This window comes from Zingiber officinale, chromosome 7A (genome assembly GCF_018446385.1).
Source record: "Zingiber officinale cultivar Zhangliang chromosome 7A, Zo_v1.1, whole genome shotgun sequence".
Lineage (NCBI taxonomy): Eukaryota > Viridiplantae > Streptophyta > Magnoliopsida > Zingiberales > Zingiberaceae > Zingiber > Zingiber officinale.
The window spans coordinates 140319621-140341175 of record NC_055998.1 but is presented as its reverse complement, the minus strand read 5'-3'; the positions used below and the strand labels follow the sequence as shown (position 1 = coordinate 140341175).

Sequence of the window (21555 nt, the reverse complement as noted above, 5' to 3'; positions counted from 1 at the left end):
TATATATTTTTTTTTTTTTTTTTTTAAATTTGTTAATATTCATAAACAATTTTTATAAATAACGAGTCAAATTTTATTCTTCTAAATTTCTACCTAAATCACTCATTTACTTATTAATTAAAAAACCCTAGTATGGGAATAAATGTTAGGTTCCAGACGAGGTTCAAAAACCAGATAATGCTTCAATACCGTTGATGTTTTAATATATGGAGATTGGATTTGAAAAAGAAAAGAGATGAAATATACAAAAGGAGACATTAATGTCTGTGCCCCATATGAATTTAAATCTGGTACCATATTGAATAAATTATTAAAATTCAATACCACTCATGTTTCTTTCCTTTGTTTTATCTCCGTCTACAAACTTCAATCTGTAACTTACATCATGCATATTGGAATAGTATTTTTCTAGTCAAAGATTGAAATGAGTGATATTAAATTTAGATGATTTACCGAAACAATACATTTTGTTTGTTTATTATACAAACACTAAAAAGAACAAGAAAAGAGTTCCATATAGCTGCATGAGTGACAGGATCAAGTGAATCAGGAAAGTTGCATTAAGGCGATAAAACAAAACAGGAGAAGAATTTCCAACATACCGACATTAACTTCGTGCTGCTGCTTTTTGTTCGCTACTATATCAAACTCCACTGATGGCTCTGGATTCTGCAGTTATTGCACACAAGCCAAGAGTTTCCTCAGTACAAGTTAGCGCTTGTCTTCTGTTTCAAATTGGAGAAGTCTGCATCTTGATTGCTAAAGGCTAGATTTTTAACCAAACTTCAAATCCATTTAATAACTAAATTTTGTTATCATCAATTGTCCTGGAATCCCTCAACAGTCTTATATTGTTTGCATAAAAATGTAGAATATAGACCCATATTCATTCTCCTATATGTAACTGAATGACGTTACTGGTTTTGTAGCCCATTGAGTCATTTAACACCATAGCAGTGGATGTTACTCCAAATTACACATTGAGAAGGTATCTTAAGCACTGTTAGTAGAGTCATGGTTTAGTTTAGTTCTTAATATTCTGTATTTAATTATTAACTATAGGTGTCTGACGAAAAGGTGTGTGTGGCTTGTTTGGTTTTTAGGAGGGATGGTATTAGACCATAGAATTTTTGGTAGAAGTTGCTTAGGGGTTATGCATATGCAAGTTTAGTTGTAAGCCATGTGCTGGGATTATATTTATACACCAGGAATGAAAAAGAAGAAAAAGTTTTTCAATCTTCCAAAATCATAGTTTAGTATCTACTTAGGATCTGGAATTCTCTTCATAGTTGGCAAACTCAATTGATCAAGATACGGTTTGGAACTCTCGATAGGGATCCTTACACCTTGAAAGAAATTGATGGAATCACATAAAAAATGAATTAAAAATGATTTTGTTGGAAAACGGCCAATTTTTTGTTGACCCAACTTTCCAACACAGGAATCTTAAAGATTTTATTAAGGAGAGCAAAACTTTGCACTACAGGAAGGAATAACTCAACTTACAGAGAAGAACAGAGGTGGTTCAGTGACTTCAGGTGGATTGTTGAAGGATTTCTGAAGACGATTCGGTTGTAAAGGAGGAAGAGAAGGGCTCAACATTGTCAAGTAATCATCCTACGGCATAGAGACGCTAATACTAATTTCATTAATTAGTATGTTTACAAACAAAAATTATACTAATAGTAAATTTCTATTGGTAAATTAAAAAAACTAAATAGTCAACCATATTTTTTTATTAAATACTATTAAATTAATAAAAAGAATTTACTATGTAATAATAAAATATTCATATATTGAATTAGAAAATAATAATAAAAATATTAATTTCATTTTAATTATAGATTTTCCTATCTTATATAACTTGGACAGTCTTGTTTTATGCTTGCACCTCATGCCTTAATCTACTCTATTTTTCTATTTTAATTGAATTAGATTTGTCATAAAAACATCTTATTTTTGTTGGGTTAGCCAGCAGTAGTAGTAACACAATAGTTTAATAATATAGTATGCATATGGCAAAAATAGGAATATGTAAAATAATGAATGTAAGATTAATTAAAAATATTAGGTTATAAAAATAGCTAACACCTAATCAATATTGAAAAGTGCATATAATAATATAATCAGTAAAACATATTTTAAGTTTTAGTATCAGATTAATCCTAGTAATATCCAACTACTTATTAATTGATAACATTAATTATTATTTATTTAACTTGTTTTTAGTGTCAAATAAATCTTATTATATTATTTATTTATTTATTTATTCATTTATCAATTTGTTTTTAATAATTTATAACACATTAATATTATTAATTACGTTTCACTTTTTCACATAAATCTCCCATGTTTTCAATTTTTTGTACTGATTCAAATCCTACTAATTTGATAAGGATGATACCTCAAATTTTTGGAAAATGTGATACCAGTAAGAACAATCATTGACTCTTTGCACCTACAATGTTAGAGATCCTAGAGTTCTCTCTTCACCCCAGGAGTGATCCTGGATCATATCAATAATCAACTAGGATTTACATCCCTATGGACATGAACTTGAATATAATTATCTGGTGCATTATACAGTGCTTGATTAAGCTCAATTCCATCTCCTACTATCCAATAAGTAAACTATGATTGTATCCCAATTCGATTGTTTGTCATCTACCAATTTTGTCTCTTATATGTATTTAGTATATAGCCTGAATTTGTCAAGAAGCATTTTGATATATTTGGCACAATATCACATCCTTTTTGTTCATTTCAATAAGAAAAGTATTTTCACTTACAAACTGGTTTATGGAAAAGTAGCGATAGCTTCTAGACCGCCTGCTGCACCAAGGCAGTGCCCTATCATAGACTGAAAAGTTCAAAGGAGCATCTCAGAAAAACATAAAGTAAAACGAAGCCACTCAAGATGATGATAAGGTCCTTGCCTTTCTAGCATTCATTTGAATGGCAGATGGATCCTTGAAAACTTGTTTAATGGCATTCACCTCGGCTAGATCTCCGACAATTGTGGAAGTTGCATGAGCATTTATGTAATTAACCTGGAATCAATAAATCAAAGACGAGTTTAAGCTACAAAAGTGTGGGAAGATGTTTCAGAAACTCTTGCAGGTGCTAGTTCTTAGAACAATAGTGTTTGTATGATATTATTGAGTTTGAGATGTAAAGTTGTATGCGTCGAGTAGCAGTTCTCTTGATGTTTTAACTTTTAAGATAAAATATAAGTCAAGTATGGATAACAAACAGCTCTTTTTTTGTCATTTTAGGAATTTGAACACTAAAGCATACACTATGATTCCAGTTAGCACCATGGTTTCAAGTGTCTTAGCACGACCAAAAGAATCGTTCTAATTGCCAACTAATATTGATCCTGGGTCAGCACAAGTACCTATTCCACCCATGTGGGCATGATTTGGGTAGTATCAAACACCATTTGGAAGTGACTAGCATCCTCTTCTCATGTCTCATCCTCAAGTTCCTTCTTCTTGTCATAAGGAGGAGATAAAACACAAAAATAAGAAAATTCTCATCCATGGCTAATCTTTCAATTATCTTCACGTGACACAAGCAGGAGATGAACAACTAAAAAGAGAGGGGAAGGGAAGAGAAGATACGTCAATCACCAAAAAAACACCAATAGTAGCAAAGAGGAGTGGCATGAGAATCAAAGAAATTGAGATGTATGTGTATATACTATATACTTTTTTCCAGTTTCAATTTTGTCTATCTAAGACCAACTCTCAATAGTTAATAGAAATATATTTATCGACATATGGAGAAATTATTTTCGATCCATATCCTTAAGCATTGTTAAATAAGGGTTATAGAAAATTATGAAAATAATATTAGAAGGACACTACAATGACCAATACTCTCTTCCGATGCATGATACTCATTTTGGTAGTAGGAAGATAAAATTTTAGTTAGTACGCTTATTATATTTTTGTGATTTGTTGCTCATAAATTCAAGTTTCAATTCAGTCACCTTTATATTGGCTACCGGCTTATATGTTCAGGTAAAAGTGGAAGGAAATTATAGGATTCAAACTTAAGAGTGGAGCTTGGAGTGGTTTGAAGAGTATCAAATGTCAACACAATAAAGTACCAAAACTATTCTAACATGAAACTTAAACTCCGACACAATAATATTTTAATCCTCGAGTAGAACCATATAAAGTAACAAATCTTTGCAAAGGAAGATGATGTATTTCTCATACACAACATTTGATAAATATAGAAAACAAATCTCGAGAAAATTTTCAATTTAACAATAGCTAGATCATTCAGTTTGCAGTTTCTTTGTCTGACAACTTGGATGCTTGAAAAACTACGAGGGCACACAAAGTGCACAAAAACACATGAAAACAAAAGAAATTTTAATCAAAACTACAACAAAATGATATAAAACTACGATTATTTTCATGATATAAGCATACAAGGACCTAAATGGGTAATTTTAATCAAATGATTAATATGGAATTTCAGCTACTTAAGAATCCAACAAACAGTGTCTTTTTAAGAGTTCATGAAGAGTCAAATAAAGAAAGTTCAAACCAGGAGATAAATTATCTGAATCCGTTGACAGTTGTACAAAAAACTATGGGTTACCTCTTCTGGAGACACACCAGCATCTTCAAGTCATCCGAGATGGTAAGTGGTGGCATGCTTGCCACATGAGGTCGCGGGATCGAACTGCAGGACTGTCAGGGCTTAAATCCCCGAACCCTGTGCAACTCACCCCACTACCACTTGCCCTCTCGGCTGCCATGATTTACCTCCCTCGTGATGGCCTGGGGTAGGGTACGGCGGGAGCGCTGGGGGCGAGCGATTTCGCCTTTTGCCACATGTCATATGATAGGCATCACAGTTGACAGCTCCTCCAAGGTACCCAGCAATAATTGGAGCACCTCGTTTCATAGCATGTTCAAGGCTCTCCAAAACTTACACAAGGTGATCCACACACTAAGTAACAACAGAAAACAATATCTATATTAATCACTGACTGGCATAACTCGATAGCCAATATTATTATTTGTCATGCATGAAAAGTTACATGGCCATTCAAACACAAAGAATCATATTTAACTAATCCATAAATCAAATGTGGAATTGGGATGATGCCATCTAAATTTTCACTAGCTAAAAAACAAAATTTTTGCGCTTGTCCACGATTATTAAGCTTACACAAGTTTTAAATATTGGAACTGAATTTCTTGGCCTTCATAACAATGAATAACATAACTAATTGTATTTTGTCATGCAGAACTTTACAGATGTCCACTTTCTCATACTCTATCAAAATAAAATCACAAATTTACAAGGTTCTAGTTATCCTACATTATTTGACAAATTTCAAGTATGTTCTTGCAGCGAGTGGCATTGCCTTTTATAGAAGATTTTCAAATATACTAACTAGCTCAGATTTGAGCAGCCTCTCGTAGTATAAGTTAGTTAAACCACTAAGATTTTCATTTTGGATCATGTAAGGCTCAATTTACAAAAAGAGTGGGTATGGATGAAGAAAAGAAAAATCAAATTGTTTCCTTTCATGGTTTGTCACGGTACCACACCATAGTTTAGCATAAATGCAACCATTCTGAGGACTTGCATAAACTTGAGTCCCTCAGAACGCAAGTTGCCATTTGGTACCAAAAAATAAAAGGAATGTACCAACCATCTGAAGAAAAAATAAGCAATCATATAACAATGAATACAAACTCCGCCCGTGACAAACTAGTCATGGCCGGTCCTAAGCCCGGATAAAGGAGGAAGGTTGTGTTAGGTTGTCAACCGACATTAAAACTATGATAAATATTCAATTAATGGATCCATATAACAATGAATACAATCACCACCATCTTCTAAAGCTTTACTGTATTGATTTGGGATCCATATTTCAGATTCAACCACTACTAGGTTGGAAAGGCTCCAAGAAAGCACGGGTGCAACGGATTTGTCCAATGGTCATTAGAACTCACCGGAATGCAAATCTATATTAAATTGGTTTATGATCCATAGGGACCACAATGGATCCTGTTTGGAGACCAAAAACTTGAGGGATAGTACTCTTACATATTAAATTTAGCAAAGTTCAGTGAAGTGCAGCAAAAAAGGATAACATTTATAACCCGTCTCAACATAGTATAGAACAAGTATGGGGCAAAAGAATAGTAAAGATATGTCAATGTGTACCAATACTCCAGCACCTTCTCCCATAACAAAACCATCTCGGCCCTTATCCCATGGTCTTGATGCAGTTTTTGGATTATCATTCCTCTGAGATAATGCTCTACATGCAATAAAACCCCCAACACCAATTGGAATGATTGCAGCTTCAGTACCACCAGCAATCATTATATCAGCCTCGCCAAACGTATATGATTAGCAGCAGCATAAAAGCAATAATTGGAAGTTGCACATGCGGTAGAGATTGAATAGTTAGGACCCATGAAACCAATGTCCATTGCAAGTAGTGCAGAACCCATGTTTGTTATTGCATATGGAATGAAGAAAGGAGTTATTTTCCTGTGGCCTTTCTCAATAAGAGCCTGAACACCATCAGAAAAGACACTAAGACCACCCATCCCAGTCCCAACAAGAACACCAGCTCGAAGCTTGTCAATCTGCTAAAGAAACTAGCTAGTTAAAAAGGACAATCAAGAAAAAGTAGACAAATGGAGAAAGAAACAAGAAGATGAAATTCACCCTCAAATACCACAGATAACCAAAACAGACATGAATTTGTACACTAATTCGAGGAACAAACTTAAACAATTAAACTCTATGTATTAAACATATAAAAGTTAGGAGGAGAGGCATCTTATTGCTGCCTACGTGGCAATTTTTTTTAAGTTCTACATAATACTTCCATATTCAGGTTCTCTTTTAGTCATGTGTAATGTTGACAGGCATGATTGTTTTCAACTCAGCATACCCTTAATGTATGATGCCATGGCTGTGAAGAGGGTGGAGGGGTTGTGGGCACTGACACACCCTTGTTGAATCAAATGAGAAAAATATTGTTCAATAATTAATCGGCAATTTCCCAAAGGGCGCACCCAAGTTTGGGATTACCCAAAAGGCGCCCCAAGGTTTGATAATGCTCAAAAGGCGCATCTCTTTCTCATTTTACCCCTCTACCAAAGCTGACTTTTTCTTCTCTTTCCTCCTTTGCATACAACACCTTTTCTCTCTTCTCCTAAATTAAATTAAACATTTATCTCTTCTCTGCATGCATGCAACAACAACTGTGGTGCTGGTAAAAACCAGCACCACATGGATACTAGTGTAATTAAGTTGTGGCGTTGACTTTTTAAAAACAATAAAGAAGGGTATATTTAGACTTTAGAGCACTGTACAAATGGGTTTTGACCGAAACACATTGATAGACCTAAGGAATTTGAAATTTTGAAAAGTTGACATGTAATGGAAGAGAATATTATAGTGAGAGTGTTTATGGTGTTCATGCTTAATTCTGAGATCTCTACGATAAGTTATATGCATGTGTCAATTGCCTTAAAGTTATAAAATTTGAAAATCTTCTGATCACTGTTGTTAATGACTTCAAGCTGATATCTCTGGCATATATAGACTCGGGGAACTTTAGAAACCTTAGAATAGGTCAGATCGGTCCATCAATGGATTTTGACTGAAACTCATTGATAAACTTAGGAGATTTGAATTTCTAAAAAGTTGACATATAATAGAAGAGGGTAATGTAGTAAGGTATGTATGGTGTCCATGATATCCATATGATAAGTATATGTATGTATGTGTCAATTGGCTACTTTCGGATGCCATAATTTTTTACTCGGGTATCAGAATGAAGTATAGTTTTTATTTAAATCGAAGCTCGTTCAGAGAACTACATTTGTTACTGGGTGAAACTAATAACAACTCAATTTCAAGACTAAAAAAATATCGTTTAAAGTCTTTTCAGGTCCATCAAGGGGTTTCAGTCAAACCTCTTTGATGAACCTAGAGAGCTTTGATCAGACCCATTCCAAGTGCTACAAGTTTTTAAAGTGTCCTAGAGTCTATATGTGCTTGAAATCATCAAGGGGTTCCAAGCGCCTCTATGGGAAAAAACTTTATCCCCGTCGCAATGCAACGCGCCACGTCGTGTTTGGCTAATTTTTCTGGTCCAGGCGCCCGGAAGGTTCCGGGCACCCGGAGTCCGGGCACCTAGACCAAGTTTGGGCACCCTGGACAGGTCCAGGCGCCCCGGACTTGGTTGGGGGGCCCCGGTCTGAAAAGTCAACTTTTTGTTGATTTTCGATCCCGCTCTTTCTCTCCGCTTCCGCTCGTATTTGTCCAGGTCTTCCGCTCCGGCTCCGCTCACTTGGGTGATCTCGGCCATCCGGAATAGCGCTCACCCGAACCCAACTTCTGGCCTTCTCGAGAAATCTTCCGCTCTGGATTCTTATCCCTCAAAAACGTCGCGCGCCTCCTTCTCGTCCACTCGCGTACTCTTCCGCAACACCTTGTCCCTCGGACGCAACGAGCCTGTTAGCTCTCTCCTGTGTCGTCCTTCTCGTTAGCGTAAATACGAATATGACCTAACTTGACTTGGTTGATCACATCAAAACCACCACAAGGTACTTACAATCTCCCCTTTTTTGATGTGAGTAAATCCAAGTTAAGTTAGGGTATACCACAAAAATAACAGTTATAAAATAAGATTTTTACAAAAATACAAAAATTAAAAATTGTACTACCCTCCTCGTAGACTTAATCTTTACTACTCCCCCTTTTGATCTAATTAAAAAATAGGGTACTTTTAAAAAAAATCTACTTAATAGCAATAAAAAGTCTAAGGGTCAATTAAAAAATTAAAGTGTAAAAAAAAAATTTAACATCTGAAATTTTTCTTACAGTTAAGTGATGAAGTTCTTGAAAAAAAATTAACTTTTAAATAATTTCGAACAAAATTTTTTGGCAAACATTTGAAGGCATTTTTATAACAACTAATTGCTTAACGGTTAGTTAATTAAATACTTATTTCAATAATTGGCTTCCAGGCTGTGGCGAGGCACTAGACCTTCTTAGATATTGGAGCAACAACCACTTTCTAGATAAAGTCTTTTAAAGAAATGAATTATTTAACTTTCTGTTTGAAAGCAAAAAAAAAAATATTAATCCAAATATGATTTTGGAACCCAAAATAGGTTCCTTCCTACATGATTAATTAAAAAAATTTTAGGAACAAATTTCTATGATATTTTTCTAATTTGGCCCTTATGAAATCTATAATACCAATTTAATCATTTACATTTTTTGAAATTTAAAGCAGAAAAATTTGAACATGCAGAACTTTTTAAGTTTTCTATTTGTTCCTTTAAACTAGCATTTTCAATTTATTAAGCTCCTCTATTAAGCATAACTTTGCTAAGATTCTTTTTATTTCTAAATTCTCCTTTTTCAAATTATCATTTTTACTTTTTAATTTGCACATTGATTTAGTCATAGACTTAATACCGAAATAGAGTTGATCAGGAGGTAAGAGACATACCTCACTTACCATGTTGGATCTGAAGCTTGATTCTCCCCCTGCTTTGCTGCTTTCGTCTGATGTCGCTCCCCCCTCATCGATGCTACCTTCGAGGTGCATTGATATTCGTGGCTAGCCATCAGTACTAGTCCGGCGTATGCTTCTATTTCTGACTCGGATGATGAGCTTTCGTCCTAAGTAGCCTTGAGATTCTTGTATTTGTTTGGCTTAGGCCCCTTGTCTTTTTCCTTTTTGAGCTCTGGGCAGTCCTCTTTTATGTGTCATTCCTTTTGACACCAGTAGCATCGAACTTTTCTCCTATGTCTTGGAGTTTTTCTGTTCTGCATTTCTTTAAATTTATTAGATCAAAAAAATTTCCTAAACTTCCTTACCTGACTCGGGTTAGTTCTTCTTGGCGGCTCTTAGTGCAAGGTTCTGACTTGACTCTTTGCTTAATCTTGCATATCTAGATTCATGTAATTCTAAAGTTGAAAACAATTCTAGTGTACTTACCTCCAAGTAGTAGACGTCGATTATTGAGGTCCATTCTAGAGTCCTGGGAAAGGCGTTGAGCGCGTAGCGTACCGATTTCCTGATTGGTTACCGTTTCGCTAAGGTTGACCAGTCCGGTGATCAGTTCCTTGATCTTCGCGTGTAGTTGGGCTACCTTCTCACCTTTTTCCCGACGTACGTTTGTTAGTTGATTTCGAAGAAGGTCTTGTCGTGCGATCTTAGTTTCGGATGTGCGTTCGTGAAGTTCCAGAAATTTCTCCCAGAGTTCTATGGCTGACGAGTAGCTTCCGATGTGGTTGACTTCTTGAGGCGGCAACACACTCAGCATGTGATATTTTGCTCTGTCGTTGGCGATGAAATCACTTTGTTCCTTCTTCGTCCAAAGATGCTCATCTTTCTCTACGCCTTGTTGATCTTTTAAAACTATAAAACCGTATTTAATAATTAAAAAAATTTCAAAATCAGTTTTTAGAAATACCTCCATTCGACGTTTCTAGTGCGCGAACTCCCTCCCAAACTTTAGTGGGACAAGACTTGGTCCGGCCATTGATTTTGCTTCGGTCGACGGTTAATCCTTCTTACACCACTTGTTGGTCCCTTGGCGACCGATCAAGAGGGGAGTGAACTGCCCCGCAAATACAAAGACACATTTCTCGGACTTTACAACGTAATTAAAACTAACACTTGTATAAAAGGAATTAAGAAACTAATTAAGAAAAAGAGGCACCGAATTTACTTGGTTTGCAATCAGGGGATTGCTAATCCAAGACCTTGAAAAGCACACTAAGATTCTCCTCTGGTCGGAGTAGCCTCTTACAATGTTGAAGCACACAATTACAAAGCTAAAAAAGAAAGGAATTGATTACAAGTGTTCTATTTTAGCTTCTGAGACTAGGGTTGTATTTATAGACATATAGCATTGGTTGAGATGTCTGGAAGGGCTCTAGGCGCCTTTAAGAGGATAAAATTTTATCCCCGTCGCAACACAAGGCGCCACGTCGCGTTTGCCTAATTTTTCCGGTTCGGGTCCCCGGAAGGGTTCCGGGTGCCCCGGACTTGGTCAGGGCACCCCAAACCGAAAAATCAACTTTTTGTTGATTTTCGATCCCGGTCTTCCGCTTCCGCTCACATTGGTCCGGCGGGTCTTCTGCTTCGGCTCCGCTCGCTTGGGTGATCTCGGCCATCCAGAATAGGGTTCACCCGAACCCAACTTTCGACTTTCTTGAGCAATCTTCTGCTCCGACTTCTCGTCCCTCAGAAACGTCGCGTCTCCTTCTCGTCCGCCCACGTACTCTTCCGCAGCAACTCATTCCTTAGACGCACCGAGCCCGTCGACTCTCTTTCGTGCGTTTCTCGCTATCTGCATCTTTCGTTCGACTTCCTATGCTCTTAAGTTCCTGCACAGTTAGACATAGGGGTTAAATACCAACAGAACCTAACTTGACTTGGTTGATCACATCAAACCACCACGGGGTACTTACACCATGTGACACTAAAATCAGCACTATCATGTGTTGATTTTTAGAAACCACCACCACCACCATAGTAGTATTGGTTTTTAAAAAGCCAACACCACAATGGTACACCACAACGGTGCTGGTGTAATTAAACTGTGGTGTTAGGTTTTTAAACAAGGAGAGAAAAAAGTTAAGTTTAATTTAATTTAAGAGAAAATAAAAGAGAAACAAACATGGAGAGAAGAAAAAGTCAACTTTAGTAGAGGGTCAAATGGGAAAGAGATGTGCCTTTTGGGCATTTTCAAACCTCGGGGCGCCTTTTGATAATCTCAAACTTTGAGTGTGCCCTTTGGAAAATTGTCGATAAATTAATACACATTCCTTAGATAGTGGCAAGAAACGACTGCTATCAAACCTAAGAGCCGCTAGTTGGATATATTCCAGCAATGCACAAATTTGGCGCCATAGCTGTGATGGCTACCTAAGAGCCGCTAGTTGGATATATTCCAACAATGCACAAATTTGGCGCCATAGCTGTGATGGCTGCCATGGATCTCATGAACCAGCGCAGGCTGCAGACCAAAACTTGGGGTGAGACAGAAGGGAATTGATGGCAAGACATTTGGTGGTGGTAGAAATAGATTCAGAGACAGAATTTGTATGTCGTTGGTCTTCATGCTAAGCCACATTTGTCGAATGTGAAAAATCTATCTCAGCCAGTGGAGGAATTTTGGAAAACAACAGACTGCTGATTCTGGGCTGAAGCAGCAAAGGAATGCCTTGGAAGAACCGTGCAGAGGTTTCAAATCGGCAGAGATGACAGCTGACTGCTGAGTCATAACAGGGAGTAGCGTACGGTGATCTTCGCTAGGCTTTTGGGAATCAACAACGAAGGATGAGGTGCCAGAATAGAGGTCGTCGGACAGGGAGGAAGAGTCTCCAGAAGGAAGAGGAATGACTGATACCGGAAGGGAGATCTTGATGCCGGAGCAATACCGGAAAGGGTCGCATCGGAGAAAACGAACCAAGAGATGTTATTCATGTGCCACAGAAGCAAACGACGAAAGAGAGGCAGATCTACAGTGAAGGAAAAGAGCGTCCGTTAATCACGGAGGAGGCAAATCTAACCTTGCTAAGAGCTTCGCTCCCAACTCCGAGGCCGGCGCTTTCAAGGGCCTTCTTGCCACTAACCAGGCAATACCTCAAACAGTCATCCGTCCGTCGATCGTTCTTCCCATCGATGTACCCCTCCGAAGAGAACCCCCTGATCTGTCCGGCGAACCTGGAGGGGAGCTTGGAGGCGTCGAATCGGTCGATGAGCCTGATCCCGCTCTCCCCTTGGAGCAGCTTCTCGTAATAGGTTTCGATGTTGTTGCCGAACACAGAGACGAGTCCCATCCCTGTGACGACCACCCGTTTTTTGGGATCGGGCTGTCTGCGAGGAGCGGCGGCGGAGGCTCGGACGGCGAGAATCCGTCGGGAGACGCCGGCGCGGCGGCACCCGTCGTCGGGGAGGCCGGAGGGGGGAGGAGGTGTGGAGGCGGAGGCCGTCCTTGGAGGGGAGGCGGAGGCCGATCATGGATGCGGCGGAGACGGCGACGGAGTAATGGAGGAAAAGTACCTGCGTCTTTTGTAATTTGAGAGAGCGAGAGCGGCGATGCGAACGCAGAAGAAGCCATGAAATGGCCGCCGGAGCGGATCCGAAATTGTAGCCGGTCCGGTGTTTGTCTCCGGACAACGTAGCAGAAGTCAAAGAGCAAAAGTGGATGACGTGGCTGATGAATAAGAGCATCATCCACTTATTCATCCCTTTTATTAATTTTTTAAATAATATTAAAAAATTTATAATTTAAAAAAGAAAAGAAAATATTAAAAAATTAAAAGAGAGGGTATTCAAAGATGTTCAAATCTTTGAACATTCTCTCTCCTCTCTCTTGTGAGTGGATATTATAATACTCACTCACAATGAAAAGAATGTATTAAATGGGTGTTATAGCACCCATTTAATACCTTATTGTGGGTGCTCTAAAGAGAAGAAGAAAGGTTGGGTTGAGTCCGCTTCTTAATTTCTGATGACGAGCATTCTAATGCAAGCTTTGGGAGAAGTTTGTTGTCTCCATAGTGTAACATAGTTTGAGGTGCATAACTGAGAGATTCAGAGTTTGATTTTTAAAATGTTATCATCTAGAATGAACGATGATACGTTTTTAATTATGTATCTATATTTACTTTGTTTTTTCTAAATATGTAGGATCGATTTTAAAGAATTACTGATGTAACGAGTTCATTTTTTTTCATAAAAAATTTGTAAACTCAAAAAATCTTAATAAAAAAGTTTGAATCATTGTAGAGATGAGATTAGAAGTTCCTAGTAAAAAAGTAGTATTGAAAACTTAAGTTTGCTTTTTTCTTTCGAAGATGGAACTTATAATTAATGATAAAGTAGTGTGGTACTATGATTTATAATTTGTAATATAGAGAATTATATAACATAAGATCCCTAAAAAATTATTGAGAGTTTTTTTATTATAGAGAGAATAGTAAATTTTTTATTTTTAATGTGACATATTAAGAGTTAAAAATATCTTATTTAGAGGTTCACCATTGAAGATGTCCTTAAAAAAAAGAGAAATAAAAAATTTAAAAAAAAAATCAACAATGTGGATGCTTAGAGCATCCATAATCTTGAAGAGAATTTTTATTATTATATCCTGTTAAAAATAAAAAATCTTATATACATTTTTATTATTAAAAAAATCTCTTAATAACTTTTCCATAGATCTCATATTTTTTTAAAATCCTATATCATATATCTCTCTCCTAATTTAAAAAAAAAAAACCTTTCAATATTATATTTAAATTTAAAAAATATTTTAAATAAAAAATAATGGGAGGGAGCTCCTTCCGATGAGCTCCTGCTGCCGATGCCCTATGGACCCGTAAGCTTCAAATTGTAGCTGGAAATAGAAAATTGAACAATATATAATTTTTAAAAAATAATTTTCATTGAATTCAACTAGATCAAAATTAAATTCAATCGATTTGAATTTTAGTTTATTTTAAAATTGATTTTTTTAATGATTATGATTTAATTTTCCTTCAACGAGAGGTCACATGTTAAGTAGGGGAAACAACCACTTATACTGTTATGCCGGTTAAAATTAAGTGCAATAGATTTAGGGGGTGTTTGGTTCTTTGTTAGGAATAGGAATCGGAATGGAAATCATTATATTGTGGAATGGGAATGGGTATGAGCATGGATATTACTCTTAAAAGCAATGTTTGGTTAGTTACATATTTTCTATCGGAATAAATCAAAATTTTCTTTTTTACCCTTAAAGAAAAATAAGAGAAAAAATTAGATATGAGATAAAGATGAATGTGAGAGAAAAATATGATGAAAGAGAATGATGAGAGAGAAAGTGTGATGAGAGAGAAAGTGTGATGAGAAAGAATGAAGAGAGAGAAAGTGTAATGAGAGAAAATGAGAAAAGAGAGTATGATAGGAGAGAGAGCATGATGAGAGAAGATGAGAGAGAAAATATGATGTGACAGGAAGTACGATGGAAGAGGATGAAGAGAGAGAAAATATAATGAGAAAAAATGAGGAGAGAGTGTGTGATGAGAGAGATTGAGGAGAGAGAAAGTATAGTGAGAGATAAAGTATGATGAGAGAGAAAGTGTGATGAAAAAAAAGGGAACATTGAGTGTGATGTGAGAGATTGAGGAGAGAGAAAATATAATGAGAGAGAAAGTGTGTTGAGGAAAAAAAGGAGGGAGTGTGACAAGAGAGATTGAGGAGAGAGAAAGTGTGATGAGAGCGAAAGTGTAATGAGAAAAAAAAAGATAAAAGAGAGTGTGATGGGAGAGATTGAGGTGAGAGAAAGTATGATGAGAAAAAAAAGAATGAAGAGAGTACGATGGAAGAGATTGAGGAGAGAGAAAGTATGATGAGAGAGAAAGTGTAATGAGAAAAAAAGTGTGTGATAGGAGAGAGAAAGTGTGTGATAAAATGATGAGAGAGAAAATATGATGAGAGAGAACAAGGAGAGAGAATTGATATGAAAGAAAAAATAAATAAATATATTTTGATATTTGATATTAAGATAGAAAATTTTAGTTTTAGCTCAAGGGTATTTTTTGAATAAGGGAATATTTTGATTGATGAAAATGGGTAATGGCTCATTGAATGGGAGATACATGAGAATGAGTTATAACCCAATTTCAAGGATTCATTCCCTTATTTACATTCCTATTCCTATAATCCAAACATTAACAATGACAATCAATGATTCCCATTCTCATTCCCCACTCCTATTCCCCTAAACCAAACGCCCCCTCAATTTATAAAGGACATATATATATATATAGGGATGTAAATGAGTCGAATCGAGTCGAACAGTATTAGACTCGAGCTCGGATCATTTAAGTTATATTCGGGCTCGAGATCGAATCGAGCTTTTATCACAAGGCTCGAGCTCGGCTCGTTTTAGGATTATCAAGCTCGCGAATAGTTCGAGCTAGGCTCATTATTAGCTTGATTATCAAAGTTAACGAGCCTAACTCGTTAAGCGAACTCGGGCTCGTTTTCGGGCTCGTTTTCGGGCTCGTTTAGAACTCATTTTTGGCTCGTTTTAGAATTCGTTTTAGAGCTCGTTTTTTGGCTCATTTTAAAACTCATTTTAAGACTCGTTTTAGAGCTTATTTTTTGGCTCGTTTTAGAGCTCGGTTTAAGGCTCGTTTTAAGGCTCATTTTTTTGGTTCGCGAGCCTATAAACGAACATGTTCGCGAGCTCACGAGCCGAATATCTTTAAGCTCGAGCTCGAGCTCGGCTCGATAAGATAAACGAACAAATTCGAACGAGCTTTTTACTGAATCGAGCTCCGAATAACTCGCGAACCGTTTGATTCATTTACATTATATATATATATATATATATATATATATATATATATATATATATATATCAAGCGGTCAAAGTCACATGATCAAACGGACCTGGAACTGATGACCAGGCTAGGTTGGCTAAGCGGGCTTCGTATCGTCGGTCAGATGTGAAGGGTTGATCGGACCTCTCGATCAATCGTACTTTGAGCCATTACTTGCGACAAGGTTGAAAACTAAATAATAATTTACCTCCTTTATCCGATCGAAACTAAGGACCAGTCGGATATATCACGCCTCCCCATCAAGAGGGAGGGCTGAGTGTAGAACGAGTTGTTGATTGTATTCTGCGACGCCAAGCAGACGATCTCCCGATCGAGTGGTGGCCAATCGGCCTATAGCGAGACCCATATATCTGTCATGTCGTACTCTTTTAGAAGTTTGTGCTATAAAGGACGGAGAATATTCCGTAACTAAATTGTGCTTTAGAAGCTTCCAGCCTATCAAATCACAGAGATTTGCGCGTTCGTTTAAGGAAAGATGTCAAAAGCACTTTACAACATGTTCTTTCTTAGGAAAGCTTTGAAGAACATAATAATACTTTGAAATGCGTGCATAACATAACAATGACTCTATAGACGTAGGTAGGCAATGTTTTGTTAGATAAAACAATTTGTTGCTGGAGATATTTGGGACTTTGTAGAATATCTTTTAAGAATTGTTGTAGTCATTCAGCCTCTTCACCACATTTGTCAAGAGCTACAAACTCAAATTCCATCGTGGATCTGATTATTACCATTTGCTTAGAAGATTTTTAGGATATGGTTGCACTTCCAAGAGTAAATACATATCCACTCGCAGACTTAGAGTCTTTTATATCAGATATCCAACTCGTGTCGTTGTATCCTTCGATCACAGCAAGATATCTCGTATTGTGGACACCAAATTCACGAGTATACCTCAAGTACATCAATACCCTTGTTATCCCTTTCCAGTGCTTAATACCGGAATTACTCATGTATCTACTCAGTTTACTTAGCGCGTGGGCTAAGTTTGGTCATGTATAACTCATTAAGTACATCAGACTTCCAATCACTCAAAAGTACTCTATTTGAAAGATACTTTTACCTCGATTTTTCGATAGATGTTAGCTTGTATCTATCAGCGTTCATGCCAACGCAATATCACCCTTGGTGAATTTCTTAAGAATTTTGTCCACGTAATGAGACTGATTAAAAATAAGTCCTTATGTTGTTCTAAGAATTTTGATTCCTAAAATCATATCAGCAAGACTCATGTCTTTCATGTCAAATCTTGAGTTTAACATATATTTAGTGGATTTGATTATCTTATCATTACTCCCAATGATAAGTGTGTCATCTACATATAGGCACAATATAACATAGTCATTCTATGTGACTTTCATGTAAACATATTTATCACATTCATTAATCTTGAATCTATATTCCTTCATAACATTATCAAATTTTTCATGTCACTGGTTTGATATTTATTTCAAGCTATATAATGACTTCATCAATCTATAAATCTTATTTTTCTATCCCGGCACATAAAAACCCTCAGGTTGCTCCATGTAGATTTTCTCTTCTAAATCCCCATTTAAAAAGATTGTCTTAGCATCCATCTGATGTATTTCGAGATTCCATAGAGTGACAATAACCAACAATATTATAATGGAAGTTATTCTCAACACCGGAGAATATGTATCAAAGTAATCAAGGTCTTCTCGTTGTCGATATCCTTTGATTACCAACCTGACTTAATACTTATCAATTGTGTCATCTGACTTCATTTTCTTCTTGAATATCCACATGTAACCTAGTGGTTTACTTCCCGGAGGAAGATTCACAAATTTTCAAATGTGATTTTGCAAGATAGATTCTATCTTAAATGTAATTGTCTCTCTCCAGTGAGGTCCATCAGAAAAGCTTATAGCTTCTAAATAACTTCGAGACTCACTTTTCAACATGGAAATGATAAAATTCGATCCATAGGATTTTTCTACCTGAGCTTTTTTGCTCTGTCTAAGCTCAACCTTGATTGGTTCATCACCATTATCTTCACTTTGTGTTTCATATGTCCACTTTGAGGAGCTAGCATCCTCTTGGGTCTTATACAGAAACACATGTTCGAAGAACGAGGCATTTCTCGATTCTATTATCGAGTTCTTGTGTATCTCCGGTATTTGTGAATCATACACAAAAAATTGATATGTACTATTGTTCTGTGCATATCCAATAAATATGCAATCAACAAGCTTTGGTCCTATCTTAATCCTTTTTGGATCAGGCACCAATACTTTGGCAAGACACCCCCATATTCATAAATATTTGTAGGACGATTGTCTTCCATTCCACAACTCATAAGGGTTTTTATCTATTTTCTTTCAGGGCACCTTATTTAAAAGATAATTAGCCGTTATCATAGCTTCCCCCCATATGAACTCTGGTAATCCAGAGCTCAATAGAAGAGCATTTATCATCTCCTTTAGAGTTCGATTCTTTCGCTCAGCAACTCCATTTTGCTGAGGAGTATAAGGAGTTGTTGTTTCGTGTCTGATCCCATGTTAAGCACACAACTCAGTGAACGGTGATACATATTCACCGCCTCAGTCACTTCGAACCACCTTAATCTTTCTACTAAGTTGGTTTTCAACCTCATTTTTATAGAGAACAAATTTCTATATAGCTTCATCCTTACTTTTGAGAAGATACATATAACAATATTTTATGTTATCATCTACAAAAGTGATGAAGTATTTGTTCCCATCACGTGTTGGAGTACCTTTGAGGTCGCACACGTTTGTGTGAATTAGCCCGAGTGATTCGTTGCTTCTTTCAATGTGTTAAAAGGAAGACCTTATCATTTTTACTTCAACACAAATCTCACACTTGTGTTTTAGATCAAGGTGGAATGTAGGTATGTTTTACATATTTATTAATCTACATAACACATCGCAGTTAACATGTCTTAGTCTAACATGCCTCAAACATGAAGACTCAAGCATATAAGTGGAAGAGCTTTCATTTTTATTTATCTTAGGCCTAATCATCATTACATTAAGCTTAAACAACCAATCAGATATATAGCATTTTCCTACAAACATTCCATTCTTAAATAATACAACTCTGTCTGAATAAAAAACAATACGAAAGTCATGGTTACTTAACAGTGATCCAGACGCTAGATTCTTCCAAATCTCATACAATATATTGTTCAGAGTGAGGTGCTTGCCAAGGTCATCTTCAGCACCACTTTTCCTTGGCCCATGATATTTGAGGTTGCTGAGTTTCCCATGAACAGCTTGTCTCCATTGACTTCTTCGAAGTTATGGAGCAACTCCTTCTTGCAGCACACATGTCCGATGGCTCCAGTATCAATCCACCATTGTCGTGGGTTTGAACTGACCATGTTCAGTTTTGAGACCATTGCGTAGAGGTCGTCCATTTTTGGTCCCTCATTCAAGTTTGCCTCCTACTTATTCTTCAGTTTCAATAAAGGAACTCAGAATGAGTTCATACCTCCACTGCACTGATGGTCTGCACATTAACATCCTCAGCTCACTTGGGAGGGTCCTTACTCAAGAACCGGGCCACATTTAGCGTGGTCAAGTAGAAGAGCATTTTCTGCTGTCATCTCTTGAAGTTCAGTCCACTGAACTCCTCTGGCTTTTCCCCGTGATTGATTGGCACAGTTCTCATGGGGGTGGAGGGGGTCTTCATGTGTTGAGTCTGTTGCATCTCAACATTATGTTCTGTCGCCATCTTAATAGAAGTGAATAGGTATCAAGATTTTTGGATAAAACAATCTGTTGCCTGAGATATTTGGGACTTTGTTAAATTTAAATTACATGAAATTCAATCAAACTTATTTGTCGAGATAACCTGAGCTAATAATATCAGGCTGCCAGCAGGGGCTGGTTTTTTTTGCCAATTGTTGTCCACAGAGTGGCTGAGCGAGTAGAGCATCCCCGCAGCAAAGTTCGAGCGTCCGAGTGTCGACCAGATAGTGCGGTCAGGCAAACGGAGAGTCCGAACGGGTAAAGCAGTGAGCAAGCTCAGCGGCTGAACAGTTAGGCTGACCGAGCAGTCAAGCTGACCGGGCAGAGTTACGTTGTCGAGTGAGCGAGCTAGCTGCTGAGCAAGCTGGAGGTCGTCCGAGCAGAAAGGCCAAGCGAGCGAGCTAGCTGCCAAGCGAGCTGGAGGTCGTCCGGGTAGAAAGGCCAAGCAAGCGAGCTAGCTACCGAGCAAGCTAGAGGTCGTCCGGGCAGAGAGGCCGAACGGGAGAGACGGGCGACTGAGTGAACGTGCGGTTAAGCGAGTGAAGCAGCCAAGTGGCCAGTCAGGCAATGTAGCAAGGTGACTGAACTAGAGAAATGGCGGCCGAACGAATACGGTCGGTCGGGTTAAAGTTGAGCTTGAGACTAGTCAGGTGTAGAGGCTGGTCGGACGAATAAAGTAACTAGGCAAGTGAGCCTTTGACCGGGCAAAGCGTAGAACTTGACTGGGCGTGTGCACTAAGTGAACCGAGGCCTGTGATGAACGCAATTTCCTTGAAACAGATTCGTCCCACCTCCGGCTGTGCTTCGAGGCTTTCTCAAGTTGTTTGTTTCCTAGAATATAACGGCTAACCGTAATTTCCACCAAGCACAGGTGATCACGGCGAACTTAGTGGTGTTGAGGTTGCAAGGTTACAAACATAGTCCCACATTGGAAACACATGGGAAAGATCATAGGTATATAAGAGAAAAAATATCTCCATTGGTATGAAGCCTTTTGGGTAGAGCCCAAGAGCAAAACCATGAGGGCTTAGGCTCAAAGTGGACAATATCATATCATTGTGGAGATATCTAAATTATTTTCGATCTAACAAGTGGTACCTATCTACTATCACGGGCACTCCGACGAGCAAAAATGCACGACAGAGAGAGGGGCATAGGTGGAGAGCTTCTGTTGCCTTTTTTATGTGTGTAAAGTTTACGTGACAAAATTTTGGTTGTTCTACTTGGGCAAATTTTGTCCTGACCGGTCCGACATTCGGCACGCGTAAATTATGCACACACACGGGTCAACTTAGTTCAGTGCAATCCGGACCCTAAATTTGCACCCCTAAGCACCAACGTGTGAGAGAGAGACTCTCCCTTTGCATTTGTTCACATCATCAAAGCACGAGAATTAATA

The 21555-nt window shown here is 37.5% G+C and overlaps 1 pseudogene; it reads right to left on the bottom strand.

Annotated features, from left to right (window-relative positions):
- Positions 1 to 294: 294 nt before the first annotated feature.
- On the bottom strand, positions 295 to 19822 carry LOC121999787 (annotated as a pseudogene).
- Between the last annotated feature and the right edge of the window lie 1733 nt (positions 19823 to 21555).